Source organism: Leopardus geoffroyi, chromosome C1 (genome assembly GCF_018350155.1).
Source record: "Leopardus geoffroyi isolate Oge1 chromosome C1, O.geoffroyi_Oge1_pat1.0, whole genome shotgun sequence".
In the NCBI taxonomy this organism is placed as follows: domain Eukaryota; kingdom Metazoa; phylum Chordata; class Mammalia; order Carnivora; family Felidae; genus Leopardus; species Leopardus geoffroyi.
Genome location: NC_059328.1, coordinates 35,815,413 through 35,830,450, shown reverse-complemented (window position 1 = coordinate 35,830,450; position 15,038 = coordinate 35,815,413). Strand labels below are relative to the sequence as shown.

The 15,038-nt window shown below is 40.5% G+C and overlaps 2 long non-coding RNA genes across 3 annotated transcripts in view; one reads left to right on the top strand and one right to left on the bottom strand.

The window, feature by feature from the left end:
• LOC123597788 overlaps positions 1-15,038 on the top strand; it is a 39,265-nt gene that overhangs the window by 13,373 nt on the left and 10,854 nt on the right. For both annotated transcript variants that reach the window (XR_006712259.1, XR_006712258.1), the window contains exon 3: positions 7,177-7,365. This is a non-coding gene — a long non-coding RNA (uncharacterized LOC123597788). The remainder of the gene's footprint in view (positions 1-7,176; positions 7,366-15,038) is intronic.
• Positions 4,489-15,038, bottom strand: part of LOC123597789 — a 51,235-nt gene continuing 40,685 nt past the window's right edge. The window contains exon 3 of the long non-coding RNA XR_006712260.1: positions 4,489-4,814. This is a non-coding gene — a long non-coding RNA (uncharacterized LOC123597789). The remainder of the gene's footprint in view (positions 4,815-15,038) is intronic.

Here is a 15,038-nt window from a genome sequence, read left to right as displayed (position 1 = left end):
TTGATTTGCTAACCTGTAATGTATGTAAGAATTTTCTGGGTAAATAGAACCAACAACACAATAAATAATTATTATAACATCATTGCCATATTATTATCTGTCCCCACCTTAAGACTGAATCTGAATTAATGTGTGCACTCTTTTCTCTAATTTGCTTCTTACAGTATGAAAGCAGCCTTTTTCTAAACAATCTAAAGAATAAATGTTTAAGAAACTGAAAGCACTGTGTTAGCCAATAGCCCCTGCTGCAGTTATTCCACTTGCAGAAGCAGAAATGCAAACCTAAAATGTTGACCAAATGACAAGATGCCAGAAAGGTCTTTTAAAAAAGACCACCGGGAAGCAGCTGGGTTTCTGACAAGCAGCATGATCCATCTGGAAATACATCAATTACAGGAGTAAATGAATATAAGGAAGGAGTAAGGAGAGAGAAGCATGTTCTAGTCTTGGCTAATCTTCAACCTGGAGGAGCCAATAAAAATTTTAGAGACAAAGCAGAAAAATCAGAAACTGATGGCCATGGAAGCTTAGAATATAAGATTGATTAGATTAAATCTGAGTGAATTTTGGTCTGTTTTTCCCAAAGATCTTTTCTGGAAATGAATGTGATTTGTATTTGACAGTTGAGAAGAAATAATTAATGTATTTATTTAGTCAGCAATCACATACCAGGTGCCGGACATAATGATTCCTGAGTGAGATTTGAAGTTGTATAGAATTTATGGGCCATGAGAGGGATTGGGAGGAGTGTGTGTGTGTGTGTGGGGGGGGGGGGGTATGGTTTCAGGCAGAGGGAACAGTATATGCTGAGGGACAGAGGAAAGGCCAATGTTGATGTTAAAGGAATAATATTCTCTGTGTCCTGGGAAAAATTGCTCTTCAGAAAAAAGTCATGACTCATTTTCACTTTCAGGATGGGAACAGCATTCATGGCACACATAGATGGTTCTTATTGTTGAGGAAAACAATGTATGAGTTTTAGGAGGGACGAGGAATGGGTAGGGGAGAGGAGGACTGGAGAGAGCAGAACTGATCTGCCAAAGAAAGCAAGAAATGAGAGGAATTTGGAGTTTTGGAGCAGCTAGGGCAATAGGCCTGGGCAACTTGGAGAGAGTAGAGCAGTGAGGAGAAGCACTGAAAAGATGGGAAGGCTAGGTCTTAGGAAGAGCCTTGGGCAAAAGAAATCATTGTGAGCTGGAGAACAGGAGAATGAGTGAGAAGGAAAACATGGGTCCTTCCCAAAGGATGTACAAAACACTGGGAGGGCATAAACTTCTGCATTCCTTGTGACAGTGTTTTGAGTAAGTTTTATTTGGATATTAAAGAGTAACCCCAGCAGACTGGGAGACTCAAGGTGATAGTTGAATTATACCTATTTTGCTAAGTTGACATCATCTTTTATTTGTGAGTTTTGGCTGCTTTTACCAAGTGGCAAACAAAACTTTGTTCTTAAGATTCAGCAACTTATCAGCTCCATTTTTTAATACAGTAAAACCTTGGTTTGTGAGCATAATTTGTTCTGGAAACATGCTTGTAATCCAAAGCACTGGTATATCAAAGCGAATTTGGGCCATTGGCTCAGTTGTGATCATGTGACGTTCAGCGTCACGTACTACTTGTGAGAAATCGCTCACTTATCAAGTTAAAATTTATTAGAAATGCTCTGGTCTTGTGGAACACTCACAGAACAAGTTACTTGCAACCCAAGGTTTTACTGTATTTTAAAATAATTTAAGTTGGTGATTTTGTAATTTACGTTCTGAGTATAAAATGTTTTGGGGGCTCCTGGGTGGTTCAGTCATTTAAGCATCCAGCTCTTGATTTCAGCTCAGGTCATGATCTCAAGGTCATGGAATCAAACCCCACATTAGGCTCTACAAGTTGAGCTCTTGGTCCAAGAGGCTGTTCCATGTGAACCTGATGGGACATGCCTTGGGCCACCCAATGCCCCTCTGCATGCTAGATAACTACTATGATAGGTTTTCAATAAATACTTATTTACTGAATGAATCAGCAAATTCATGAATACTACTTTGTTTCCTTTATTTGCTTTTTAATTTGGCATCAATCAGTAATTATATTAGTCATGTTACTAACAGGTGTCTGAAACTTTGTTTTGACTTTTCTCTGTGTTTTACTTTATAGAATTTTTCATCCATATGGATGAAAAAGTCAACAAAACTATCTGACCCTTGAACAACTGTGTTTAACTGAGTGATTTTAGTCCAAGGAAAGATTAATTATATTTGCTCTTTCACTACATACTACCAAAGATTAGTTGGCATAAGAGTAAAACAGATGAGACAAAATTATTAAGGATCATCAAATAATGGTGGAATTTTGGTCACGAGAAGTTTTTTTTTAAAAAAAAATATCTTAAATCTAGATTTTTACCCAATTTTTAAGTCAATAAACTTGGCTTATATGTTGTTGCATCCTTTGACCAAATGTTTGCACCTTTTGGGTTTAAAAGGCCAAATATTGAAGGGTCACCCACCAGTGCAATTGCTTTGTCTTTACCTCGGTCAACAGAACCTGCTGAATCCTTCAGCCTCACAGAGGATGGAGGAAATTTTCACAGGGAATCCTGACCTGGAGAATATAACATCCTTTGTTCCCTGTTGTAGCTGCAGCACAGAAGCAATGCCTGGCACTTAGCAGGCATTCAAAACATATTTGTTGAATAAATGAATGAGTGAATAAATCTGTTTACTCATCATAATCATTCAGATGTTAAAAGATTTTCCAGATGCCTAAATAGGAATAAATGCATAAGTAACATTATCTGGCAAAAATAGGGAAAGTCTGAATTATGCTAGCATCAGTCTGACAAATGGAGTGAACTACTGTGTTATTGTTTGTTTGCTCATGTTTAAATTTTCTTCACAAAAATATAATTTTTGTTTTACAACTGTGTGGTCAATTAGAGGTGTGACTGATTCTGTGGACTGGCTCACTCAACATCTGTTCTAGTCTCATTATAGTGTGTCTTCCTGGAATGCTGAAAACTGAAAAGCTTAGGACGACATTTTCCAGACTCCTTTGTTGCTAGGGTTTTGGATGAGATATGGGTTTCTTCAATCAAATGCATTCACCTGGGACCTGAAAATGAACTGAGTTAAGAGGGGAAAGAAAGGGAAAATTTGAGGCATCTATCTTGCTGGTCCTGGTGGCTTAGAGGCAAGCAGTTTGGTTTAGACCTGGAAGCAGAGGTGATAGTTCCTTCATTTGGCAGGTAGCTTCCTGATATGGAAAAGGTGGCATGATTCCAGAGCTTGTGACTACTAGTGGCTACTTTCTGATTCAGCAGGTAGCTTCCTGTTCTTGGCAGGAACAGCAGCTTCCTTCATAGCCCAGTTCTATGGTCTGGCTTAGAAACTGCTCCTGGAAGATCAGCCTAGAGTTTCTTTAGCCCATCTAACAATATTGTAAGCCATTTGATACCTTGCAATAAATCCCTTTCTGCCCCCCAAGCAATAGTTGTTTTTTTTTCCCTCTGCCACTGAACTTTACCTGAAGCAAGGGGCTGAGAATTACTGTACAGCTGACAAAATTATTGATTACTATATAGATCATTAGGATACAGATGTACTTTAATATTTATGAAATTTCACATACTTTCTTGTCCGGGAACTACAGTTTCAAACAAAAATGTGTGCTCCTGAAATAGTCTGTACATTGATTTAAAAAAAAAAATCCTACCAACTTTGAATTTTATTGAAGTACTCTTTTGTGTTTAGTTAATGCTATTAGACTGCGGTTTGCATTCTACTGAATGCATTCTACTGGATGTGACAGAATTCTACTGGATTTAAGCAAAATCAAAATGAATTTATATAAGGATACAGGTCCTCTTATAGAACCCAAGGTCGAGGATGCCTCTGGGCCTCAGAAATGTCCTGGAGCCAAGGACTGCAGTGCTACAGAGAACCCAGGAAGCCCTCTCACCATTGTTTCTCTGAATATCTGCTTCGTTCCTTCTCACTACTAACTTTCTCTGCATCCCAATCAAGAGGGTTAAAAAAAGGATTCCATCTCCACTTATATACCCTCCCTTTAAGAGGACAAAAGACTGGGATGCCCAGGTGGCTCAGTTGGTTAAGTGTCCTACTCTTGATGTTGGCTCAGGTCATGATATCACATTTTGTGGGTTCAGACCCCGCATTGGACTCCGCACTGGCAGTGTGGAGCCTGCTTGGGATTCTGTCTCTCCTTCCCTCTCTGCTCCTCCCCCTCTTGCTCTCTCTGTCTCTCTCTCAAAATAAATAAACTTAAAAAAAATTTAGGGGCACCTGGGTGGCTCAGTCAGTTAAGCGTCCAACTTTGGCTCAGGTCTGATCTCACCGTTCATGAGTTCAAGCCCCACATTGGGCACTGTGCTGATAGCTCAAAGCCTGGAGCCTGCTTTGGATTCTTTGTCTCCCTCTCTCTTTGACCCTCTCCCACTCACACTCTGTGTCTCTCTCTCTCAAAAATAAATAGACATTAAAAAAATTAAAAACAAAAGAGGACAGAAGACTGAAGTAGGGATCTCCTAGATTTAATTCCAGAATCTTGAGGAAAGACGATGAGTAGCCTACTTCAGTCAAATGCCCAGTTCAATTAAGTTGGACAACTCTAGAGGTTGCCATTCATCCTGTTTTCTATTCAAAATGCACCCATGGAGCACAACATTTTGTAGAATAGGATGTGAATCACGCCACTACCTACCCTGTACCAATCAGCTGGAGTCTGGAGTCAATCCTGCTGTGGGAACCTGGCGGTGGGTGCTCTGCTCCTGGAATCATGTAGATTGTCGGTAAAGGGAGGTGGATCTGTAGGAAGGGCAAATTGTCATGTATGTGGGAATTACTGGGAGCTTAGGAGACAAGCTCACTGATGTTTATTATAAGAATGATACATTGATCTTAACTATATTAGACCGGCTGTGGGCAAATTACAGCCCATAGGCCTAGTTTTTGTAAATACAGTTTTATTGGAACACAACCACACCCATTTGTTTCATGTTGTCTATGGCTGCTCTTGTTCTACACCAGCAGAGTTCTTTTTTTTTTTTTTTTATTAAAAAAAAATTTTTTTTAACGTTTATTTATTTTTGAGACAGAGAGAGACAGAGCATGAACGGGGGAGGGGCAGAGAGAGAGAGGGAGACACAGAACTGGAAGCAGGCTCCAGGCTCTGAGCCATCAACCCAGAGCCTGACACGGGGCTCGAACTCATGGACTGTGAGATCGTGACCTGAGCTGAAGTCGGACGCTTAACCGACTGAGCCACCCAGGCGCCCCTTGCTACCAATTTTTTTGGCTTCATCAGGTCTTTTTCTTAAGGCATAAGGCAAACCTGACACTATCCGCTATTTTATCTTGTCAGGTATATTTTAGTTTGAAGTAAAACACGAAAGGTTTATGATGCAAAAGTTTTATGGTACATAATCCCAAGAATGTACACCAGCAGAGTTCTGCAGTAGCAGCAGAAAATATACATTTCACAAAGCTACAGTATTTACTATTTGGTCCTTTACAGAAAAAGTTTGTTGACTCCTGTTTTAGACTCCTGTTACTCAAAATGAGGCCCCTAAGCCAGGAGTCTCAGTATCACCAGGGAGCTTGTCCGGCCTCCACTTGGAACTATTGAATCAAAATCTGATTTTTTTTTTTAAATCCATTGAGGCATTTATTTGCATGTATGTATTACATCCCTAGGAAAAGAAACCCAGGATTTCCCCTCTTCTCTGTTTTCGTCTTGCCTTTTTATGGTCCATGACACTAGCTGTCAGTATAATGAAGCCAAATCAAGGGGATAGGAGCAGGTTATTCTACCATTTTCCTAGATCTTTGAGTTGCATATCAAATATGGGGCTGATTACTCCATACTTGTTTAACCTGCTCATGAGGTTCATAACAACTTTCCCAGCTCTGTGATCACCAATGGTTTCAAACTCATCAATGTAACCATGTTTCAGCATTACAATTAGAAACTGGACAATGACTTCGGAGCATGGCCTAATAAGAACCTAGTGTTTGCCTCTCTTCGGCATTGTTGGTATTCTTGACAGCATCAGTCAGGACACTGATATGCACCATTATGACAGCATGGAGAGATGGCACAGACAGAGCCTGCTTTTTAACAAGATCCCCAGGTGATTCAGAGGCACATTAAGGTTTAAGAAGCACTATATTAAACTCCTCAGTGGGCATAATCAATACTATTGAAAGTTGCGTTTCACACAAGCCTTTTTTACCCCGTGGGACATGATGTAATCCCCTAGGCACATTAGACTAGTGTGCCACTATCTCTGGATTTGATGTAGTGAATTTTTTAATGTTTATTTATTTTTGAGAAATAGAGGAGGTGGTGGGAGAGAGAGCACGGGGGAGAGGGGCAGAGAGAGAGGGAGATACAGAATCCGAAGCAGGCTTCAGGCTCTGAGCTGTCAGCACAGAACCTGATGCGGGCCTTGAACTCAAACCATGAGACCATGACCTGAGCTAAGTCAGCCGCTTAACCGACCGAGCCACCTAGGTGCCCCTTGATGTAGTGATTTTCTTTTTTTTTCTTGGACTGTGTCAGGGCACAGTATCATTACCATCAGCCAGAATCAGCCTGGACAAAGAGATATCTGGCTACAGTTTGTTAAGTGCCTACTCATTCATTCAGTTGTAACTAATATTTATTGAGGGCATACTCTGTGCCAGGTACTGAACTACAAACGGGGGCAAATTGGCACAGTCTCAGCCCTCATAGTGTTGTGAAATGTAGTGAAATTATTTTTATTTGAGAGAGAGAGAGAGAGAGAGAGAGCAGGGGAGAAGGACAGAGGGAGAGAATCCTAAGCAATCTAATGTGGGGCTTGATCCCATGATCCAGGGATGATGACCTGAGCCAGAATCAAGAGTCGGATGCTCAACCAGCTGAGCCACCCAGGTGCCCCATAGGTACTTTAATCCTCATGAGAAAACTGAGGCTTGGAGAGACTAACTGACTTGCTCCAAGTCATATGGCTGGTGAGTGGCAGAGCTGAAAATTGCACCTATGTCTATCTGATACAACAGTTTATGCTTTTTTCTATGTAGCATTGCTAAACGTGGTTCTAGGAGATTATAATCTAAATAGGTCTATAGGCAAAGAGCCAGTGTATTACAGATAAGAAACAGTATTCTTATCTCCCACTTCCAGATACAGCCAAGATGATGCTGCAAGATTAGGGCAGGATAGAAACTAGAGGAGCCCAGCTCTTCTCCTGAGACCTTCTCTTCAGAAGTGACAGACCTGCCACCTTTATCTGTGAGAAAAACAGATGACTCTGGTTCAATCACTCCTTCCTGACACTTGGAGTGAAATTCATCTGAGGTGAATTCACCTAAGGTAGGACAAAAAAACCACTGCCCTGGGGAGAATAAGGATCAGGGTTAATGCTGCTTCCTCCATGTGACTCCCGGGATGAATCCTCTTCAATGGGGCCACGTTTCCTTTCTGAATCTACCTCCCACCTGTTCTATACATGCCCTCAACTGACCCTGCCCTCTCTCCTTGCCTTGCTCCTAAGTCATTCTATTTTACCCTCTTGAGCTTCCATTCTGATAGCTACAAATATACCTCTCCTATATACCTATATCTGGAGGAGAGAGATGAAGTGGAGAAAAGGAGGTGTGAGAAGGGGGAGACCAGGACACAAGTGCACAACGGAGAGAGAACTACACAGGCGAAATAGTGTACAAAATAGGCATCAGTTTCCCTTAGCCAGCTGCAGTGACACACAAGTAGATATTTTAATCCTATGCCTAAAGCATTACTGTTCAGAAAAATAAGGCAGGTAACTGAAAAGTTGCAAAATCTAGCAGCTAGAATCAGAAGTGCTCCAAGAATTGGATCTAAAGGAGACTGAAAGTCAAGCACCCAGGAAAGGAGAGGCGAGGCACAAATGGGAGGAGAGAAGGATAGAGGTGATGTAAGACTAAATAGAAGAAAGTCTGGCAATTAGGAGAGAAAGGAAGTAGTCTGACATTGGAAAGTGCCTGGCATGTAAGATGAGAACCTGGCAAGGGAAGAACAGGTGACGAATCAATTACAACAGATCTTGCCTGCCATTATCTGGGCTTTGGAAGTAAGTTGATGAGGTTTGGATTTAATAAATATTAAAATTCTAAAAACACTTAACTGCTGAGGGAAGCTTTGGAGCAAACAGCATATGAATAGATTTCTAAGGCTAGACTAGACATCCATCTATTATGGATGGTTTGAGACTAACACATCCATCCTGCTACCACAGAGAGAATTTAATGACCCTGCAGGCCTTCCTTCCAAACTTCTGAAAAGCTGGGATGGGTGGAGGGAGGGAGATTAAATGGTGCTAACTTTCATTCTGTGGTTTTTATCACAGATTCTCTGCCATTAATTCAGACACAATTGATGAGCATTTTCTCCAAACAAAGGATTTCACTGTTGGTCTTTTCACGAACATTGCTGTCCAATCCTTATATACCTTTTTATATACTTATTGCCCTACGTTTATATACCCCTAAACACAGTAAAGTTCTACTGTGTAAGTTTATTTTGAATTTGCAATGGTTTTTTAAAGATTTTATTTTTAAGTAAATTTTATACCCAATTTGGGGCTCAAATTTGCAACCCTGAGATCAAGAGTTGCATGCTTGACTGACTGAGCCAGCTGGTGCACCTGGATTTTACAATAATTTGAACAGGGGCTATATATATATATGTGTGTGTGTGTGTGTGTGTGTGTGTGTGTGTGTGTGTGTGTGTGTGTGTATGCATGCTGGAATGTTACTCAGCCATAAAAAATAATGAGATCTTGCCATTTGGAACATCATGGATGGACCTAGAGGGTATAATCTAAGCGGAATAAGTCAGTCACAGAAAGACAACTACCATATAACTTCACTCATATGTGGCATTTAAGAAATAAAACAAATGAACACTCAAAGGAAAAAAGAGGCAAACAAAAAAAAACCAGACTCTTAAAATACAGAGAACAAACTAGTAGTTGCCAGCCGGGAGGTGGTTGAGGGGATGGATAAAATAGGTAAAGGGGATTAAGAGTACACTGATTGTGATAAGCACTGAGTAATGTATAGAGTTGTTGAATCATATTATACATCTGCAACTAATATAACACTCTATGTTAATTATACTTAAAAAAAAACAGGGCTGTCAAAACAGAGCCATTTAGGACAGGATAATTCTTTGTTGTGGGGGTACTGTACTGTGCATTGTAGGATGTTTAGCAGCATTTCTAGCTTATACCCTCTAGATGCCAGTAGCATGCCCCCTGCCCCCAGTTTATGACAGCCAAAAATGTCTTCAGGTATTGCCAAATGTCCCCTGAGAGGTAAAACAACTTCTGGGTGAGAACCACTGCTGTAAAATTATAGTAATTAATGTGTTACAGGTGTAAAGATAGACAAATGATCCATGGAACAGAAGAGACCAAAAATAGAATCCTGAAAATATGGAATGTGATAAATGTTGAAGATAAAATTGCATGCCAATGGAGGAGGAATAGGTATTTATTAAATGGTGCTGGAGGAATTGATTGAAAAAAATTACAATCGTACTTCATACCATTCATAAAAACTTTTAGAAACAAATATGGGAGAATTTCTTCATCATTTCAAGTTATGAAGGATTTCTTTAAAATATTTTTATGTTTATTTTTGAGACAGATAGAAACAGAGCATGAGTGGGGGAGGGGCAGAGAGAGAGAGGGAGACACAGACTCGGAAGCAGGCTCCAGGCTCTCAGCTGTCAGCACAGAGACATGACGCGGGGCTCGAACCCATGAACTGTGAGATCATGACCTGAGCTGAAGTTGGATGCTTAATCAACTGAGCCACCCAGGCACCCCAAGTTATGAAGGATTTCTTAAACAGGACACAAAAAGCACAAACCATGAATGAAAAATTTTATATCTTTTGTGTTGAAAATTACGTACCTCAATGGTTTCATAGACAAAGTGAAAAGCTAAGTGGCAGGTTGGAAGAAATGTCCAACTATATATATATATATATATATATATATATATATATATATAATTAAGACGTACCAATCAACACCTAAATACTGACTGTGTTAGTTTCCTAGGCCTGTTGTAACAGATTACCACAAACCAAATAACTTGAAAAACAGAAATTTATTTTCTCAGTCCTGGAGTCTAGAAGTCCAAAATCAAGGCATCAGCAAGACTGGTTCCTTCTAATGGCTCTAAGGGAGAATTATTCCATGCCTCTCTCCTACCTTCTGGTGATTGCCATCAAACCTTGGCATTTCTTGGCTTGTAGCTGCATCACTCTAGTCTCCGCCTCTGTCTTCACATGGCCTTATTCTCTGTGTCTCTGTGTCTTAACATGGGCTTCTTAGGACACCAGTCATTATATTTGGGGCCCGCCCTACTCTAGTATGATTTAATCTTAACTTACTTACATCCGCAAAGACTGTATTTCTAAGCAAGGTCTCATTTTGAAGTTCTGGTGGGACACTATTCAAACCCCTACCATCTGCCATCTGAACCCCCAAATTCATATCTATTCCACATGCAAAAAACTTTTATTCTATCCTAAATCCCCCAAAATGTTAATTTATTCTAGTATCAACTCTAAATCCCAAATCTCACAATATAGATAATCTAAATCAGGTATAAGTGAGATTCGGGGTATGGACCACCCTGAAACAAAATTCTTCTCCATCTATGGACCTCTAAACCTAGAAAACAAATTGATTCTAAAATGCAATGGCGAGACAAACATATGATAGATACTCCTATTCTTAAAGGGAGAAAATGGAAGGAATAAGAGTAACTAGTCTCAAGCAAGTTCGAAACCTAGCAGGGCAAATTCCATTTGGTTTCAAGGCCTGAGAATAATTTTTTGTGGCTTGATCTGCCCTCTGGGCTGGAGGAAGCCTCTGTAGCCTGTGCCTCTGTGTCTGTGTCTACAGTATTGCCCTTGGAGTCATTCTTCCTTTTACCTGAAGCATAGCATATATTTGTAGTTGAATACAGCTCATTTCCTGCTGGTTAGAATCTTTGAAGTCTGACAACTGTCCTTCATTTAGTTCTGTCTCTGGCCCCTTCAGTCCAAACTGTCAGTGTTTCTGCTGATATACCATTTTCAAAAAACTGTGTTGATCTTCCATATATGTCAAGGGGATTCATGCCATTACATAAGAGGGTTCTCCAAAGATTTTTTTTCTGGAGAACCCATTTCTATTCCTGGATCATGCTGAGAAGGTTGATTTAGACCCATAAGTCACAAATTTAATCTCCTCAGCAAAAGTTTGTCCAGCAACACTCTTGGCTCTGTTTCTACAGCATGCTATCTGGATAGGCTGAGAATTCTTCAAATCACCAAGTGCAAGTTCCTTTTTGTTTAATAGTTCCTTCCTCAACTTATCTATTTCTCCTCACATTTTACTATAAGCAATAAGGAGAAATCAGGCCACACCTTTCATACTTTTCTTGGAAATCGTTTGAACTAAATGTTTAAGTTCATTGCTTACAATTTCTACTTTCCACCCAAGAGTAAAACACAATTCAGCCAAGTTCTTTGCCATCTTACAACAAGGATTGCTTTTCTTCCAGTGTCCAGTAACAGGTTCCTCATTGCCTCTGAGACCTCACCAGAAGCACTTTAATCGCCATTATTTCCAAAACAGTCTCTTCAAGGCTATCTAGGCCTTTTCTATCATGTGCCTAAAAATTTTTCTAGCTTCTACCCGTGACTTGATTCCAAAGCTACTTCTACAATTTTAGGTATTTGTTACAGAACCACTCCATTTTCTAAACCAGAATCTGTATCAATCTGCATCAGTTAGGATTCTTCAGAAACACAGAACCAATAGGGGAGATATGAAGCAGGCTGGAAACTTAGGCAGGAGTTGATGCTGCAGTCTTGCAGTCTTGAGATAGAATTTCTTTTTCTCTGGGAAGCCTCAGATTTTGTTTTTAAAGACTTTCAACTGATTAGATGACACCCACTCACATTAATGGGGATAATCTACTTAAAGTCAACTGATTATAGATGGCAACCACATCTACAAAGTATCTTCAGAGAGATATCTAGATTAGTGTTTGATTTAAAAGCTGGGTACTATAGCCTAGTCAAGTTGGCATACAAAACTAACCATCATACCAACCACAGAACAATGGACAAATAATAACAAATGGCTAATTCATAAAAGAGGAAACCCACAGAGTCAATAGCATAGTAAATTTGTACAACCACCTAGACATTTAGATTTCTATGGGACTGGATCAGAAAACAGGAACTATTCTATGTTGTCCAGATATGAAAAGTTTAATATATGAGTTAGGGGCTTATGCAACCATTGGACAAGCAGAATAGTAAAGGTTGAAGAAACCACCATCAAAGATCAGGGGGTGCTACCAAAAATATTGCTTTGAAACACCAATAAATGAGTCATTCTCAAGAGCGCTGAGAGGGTGCCGTGATTCTCAAAAACCTGAGAGCCAATTGTCTTAGTCTGCAGTAGTGAAATAGAAGCAGGTGGTGTTCAAGAGCTTCCTGGGAAGCTACTATGGCTTTCATGTCTTCCCACATATCTGGCTGTAAACTGACTTCAGAGAATAATGGCATCTTTTCTTCTACTCTCCATTTCATCTTGGAGAATATATCTTTACATGTGTCAGACTACTAGACCCCTGGAAAATTCATCAATGTAAGAGTCTCCTTAATTTTTATAATGTTTATTTTCTACCGTCTGGCATGCAGGTGTCTTACAAAGGCTTCTAGGGTATTTGCTAAGCAATTTCCTGTTCATTAGGTACAGTCAGCACGATGTTATCAAGGTAGTGAATTAACTATCTATGGAAGTTGGTTAGGAAATATGGAAGGGTGATATGACCAAAGTCTCTATACAGTCTAAATTATGACAGAGAGTTGGAGAGTCAACACAGACTCGAGACAAGATAATGAAGGTGCATTGTTTCTGCCAAGTAAAAGTGTCCCCTCTTTCTCTCGCTTTCCCTCTCGCTCTTCCTCTCTCTCTCTTCCTCTCGAGAGGAAGAGAGAGAGAGGGAGAGTGAGAGGGAGAGTGAGTGAGGAAGAGCGAGAGAAGGAGAGCGAGAGGGAGAGCGAGCCCCACTCTGGTTATCTTTGCACAAGTGCACACTGCCCCCCCCCCCCGCACACCACAGAGAGAGAGAGAGAAAGAGAGAGAGAGACGCCTACGTTATCTCTAACAGTTTAAAGTGCTCCACTTGGCCTCCATCACTCTTATCACACGTTGAATTCAGGGAGCCCATTTCAATGATAGCATTTCCCACTCTCTTGCAGAGAATGGCAATACAGAGCCTTTCAAGGATGCTATGCCCCCTTTCCAGTGCATTTTTCAGTCTGGTGAAAGGAGTGTATTTTTAAGAGACTGCTGTAACTGATCATTTTGCCATCTTCAAACCAGAAGTCCTATATCTTGCCCTTTTCAAACCACTTAATCTGACTTTCATTCCTATCATTCTAATGCTCTTGCTAAGATTACCAATAATCTTAGAGCGCCTAGGTGGCTCAGTGGGTTGAGCGTCTCACTCTTGATTTTGGTTCAGCTCATGATCCCGGGGTCATGGGATTGAGCCCTGGGTCAGGCTCCACACTAAGCGTGGACCCTGCTTAAGATTCTCTCTCTCTCTCTCTCTCTCTCTCTCTCTCTCTCTCTCTCTGCCCCTCTCCTCTGCCCTCACTCTCTCTCTCCTCCCCTGCCCCCTCCCCCCCAAAAAAGATTACCAATAATCTTATGTTGCTAAATCCAAGGGACACCTTTAGCAGCATTTTACAATTTCTGTTCTTGGCTTTAATATTGCATTCTCCTTTGGAATTCCCTGTACATCTCTCCCCGTACATCCCTGCCTTAAGCCTGGCTCTTCCTCCACCATTCATTGTTTAATGTTAGGGTATTTTAGGACTATTTCCTCAGCTTTTTTTTTTTAATGTTTGTATATTTATTTATATTTATTTTTGAGAGAGAGTGAGCAGGGGAGGGGCAGAGAAAGAGGAGAGAGAGCGAGAGAGAGAATCCCAAGCAGGCTTCACACTGTCAGTGCAGAGCCCTATGTGCGGCTCAAACTCACAAACTGTGAGATCATGACATTAGCTGAGATCAAGAGTTGGATGCTTAACCGACTGAGCCACCCAGGTGTCCCTAATGTTTACTTATCTTAGAGAGAGTGGAGAGAAGGACAGAGAAAGAGGGAGACAAAGGATCTGAAGTAGACTGCGCTGACAGCAGCCAGCCTGATGTGGGGCTCGAACTCATGAACCACAAGATCATGACCTGAGCTGAAGTATGATGCTCAACCAACTGAGCCACCCAGGCACCCCCTACTTCCTTAGCTTTTTTCTTTTCTTGCCACACAAACCATTCTCTGTAGGTCATCTCATACATCTCAGGTCTCTAGTTGGGTTGTTCTCCCTTCCTAGAATACTCTTTATCCCCTTGATATCTGGCTAATTTCTGTTGGTCTTCAGATGTTAGCCTAAATGTATGCCCCGAGTCTAAGACTTCTTGATGCCTTGGACGAGGTTAGGAACACTTTTTGAGCACTCAGAATTTCCCCTTTACAATAATTACATTTCTAATTGCTTTTTCATGTCTCATTTCCCATTAAATTGTAAGCACCTTGAGAGCAGGGGCAGTGTTAATACCTAACATAATGCCTGGCATGTAGGTGGTGCTCAATAATATTATAGATTATTCATAGTTGAATAAATAGAAGTAAGGGTCAAATTTCATTTCATTTCAAATTGCTGAACAACTGTGGTCCAACCTTATTTGTTGAATAATATATATACTACCCATAATTTATAACACCTTCTTTTTCTTATATTCTTATATACCTAGACTATTTCTAGGCAATTATCTTCAATCTCATTGCTCTATCTACATGTAAGTATGCCTACATCATGCTATTTATTTATTTATTTATTTATTTATTTATTTTTGAGAGAGAGAGTGCATGTGGGGAGGGGACAGAGAGAGAGGGAGAATCCCAAGCAGGCTTTGTGCTGACA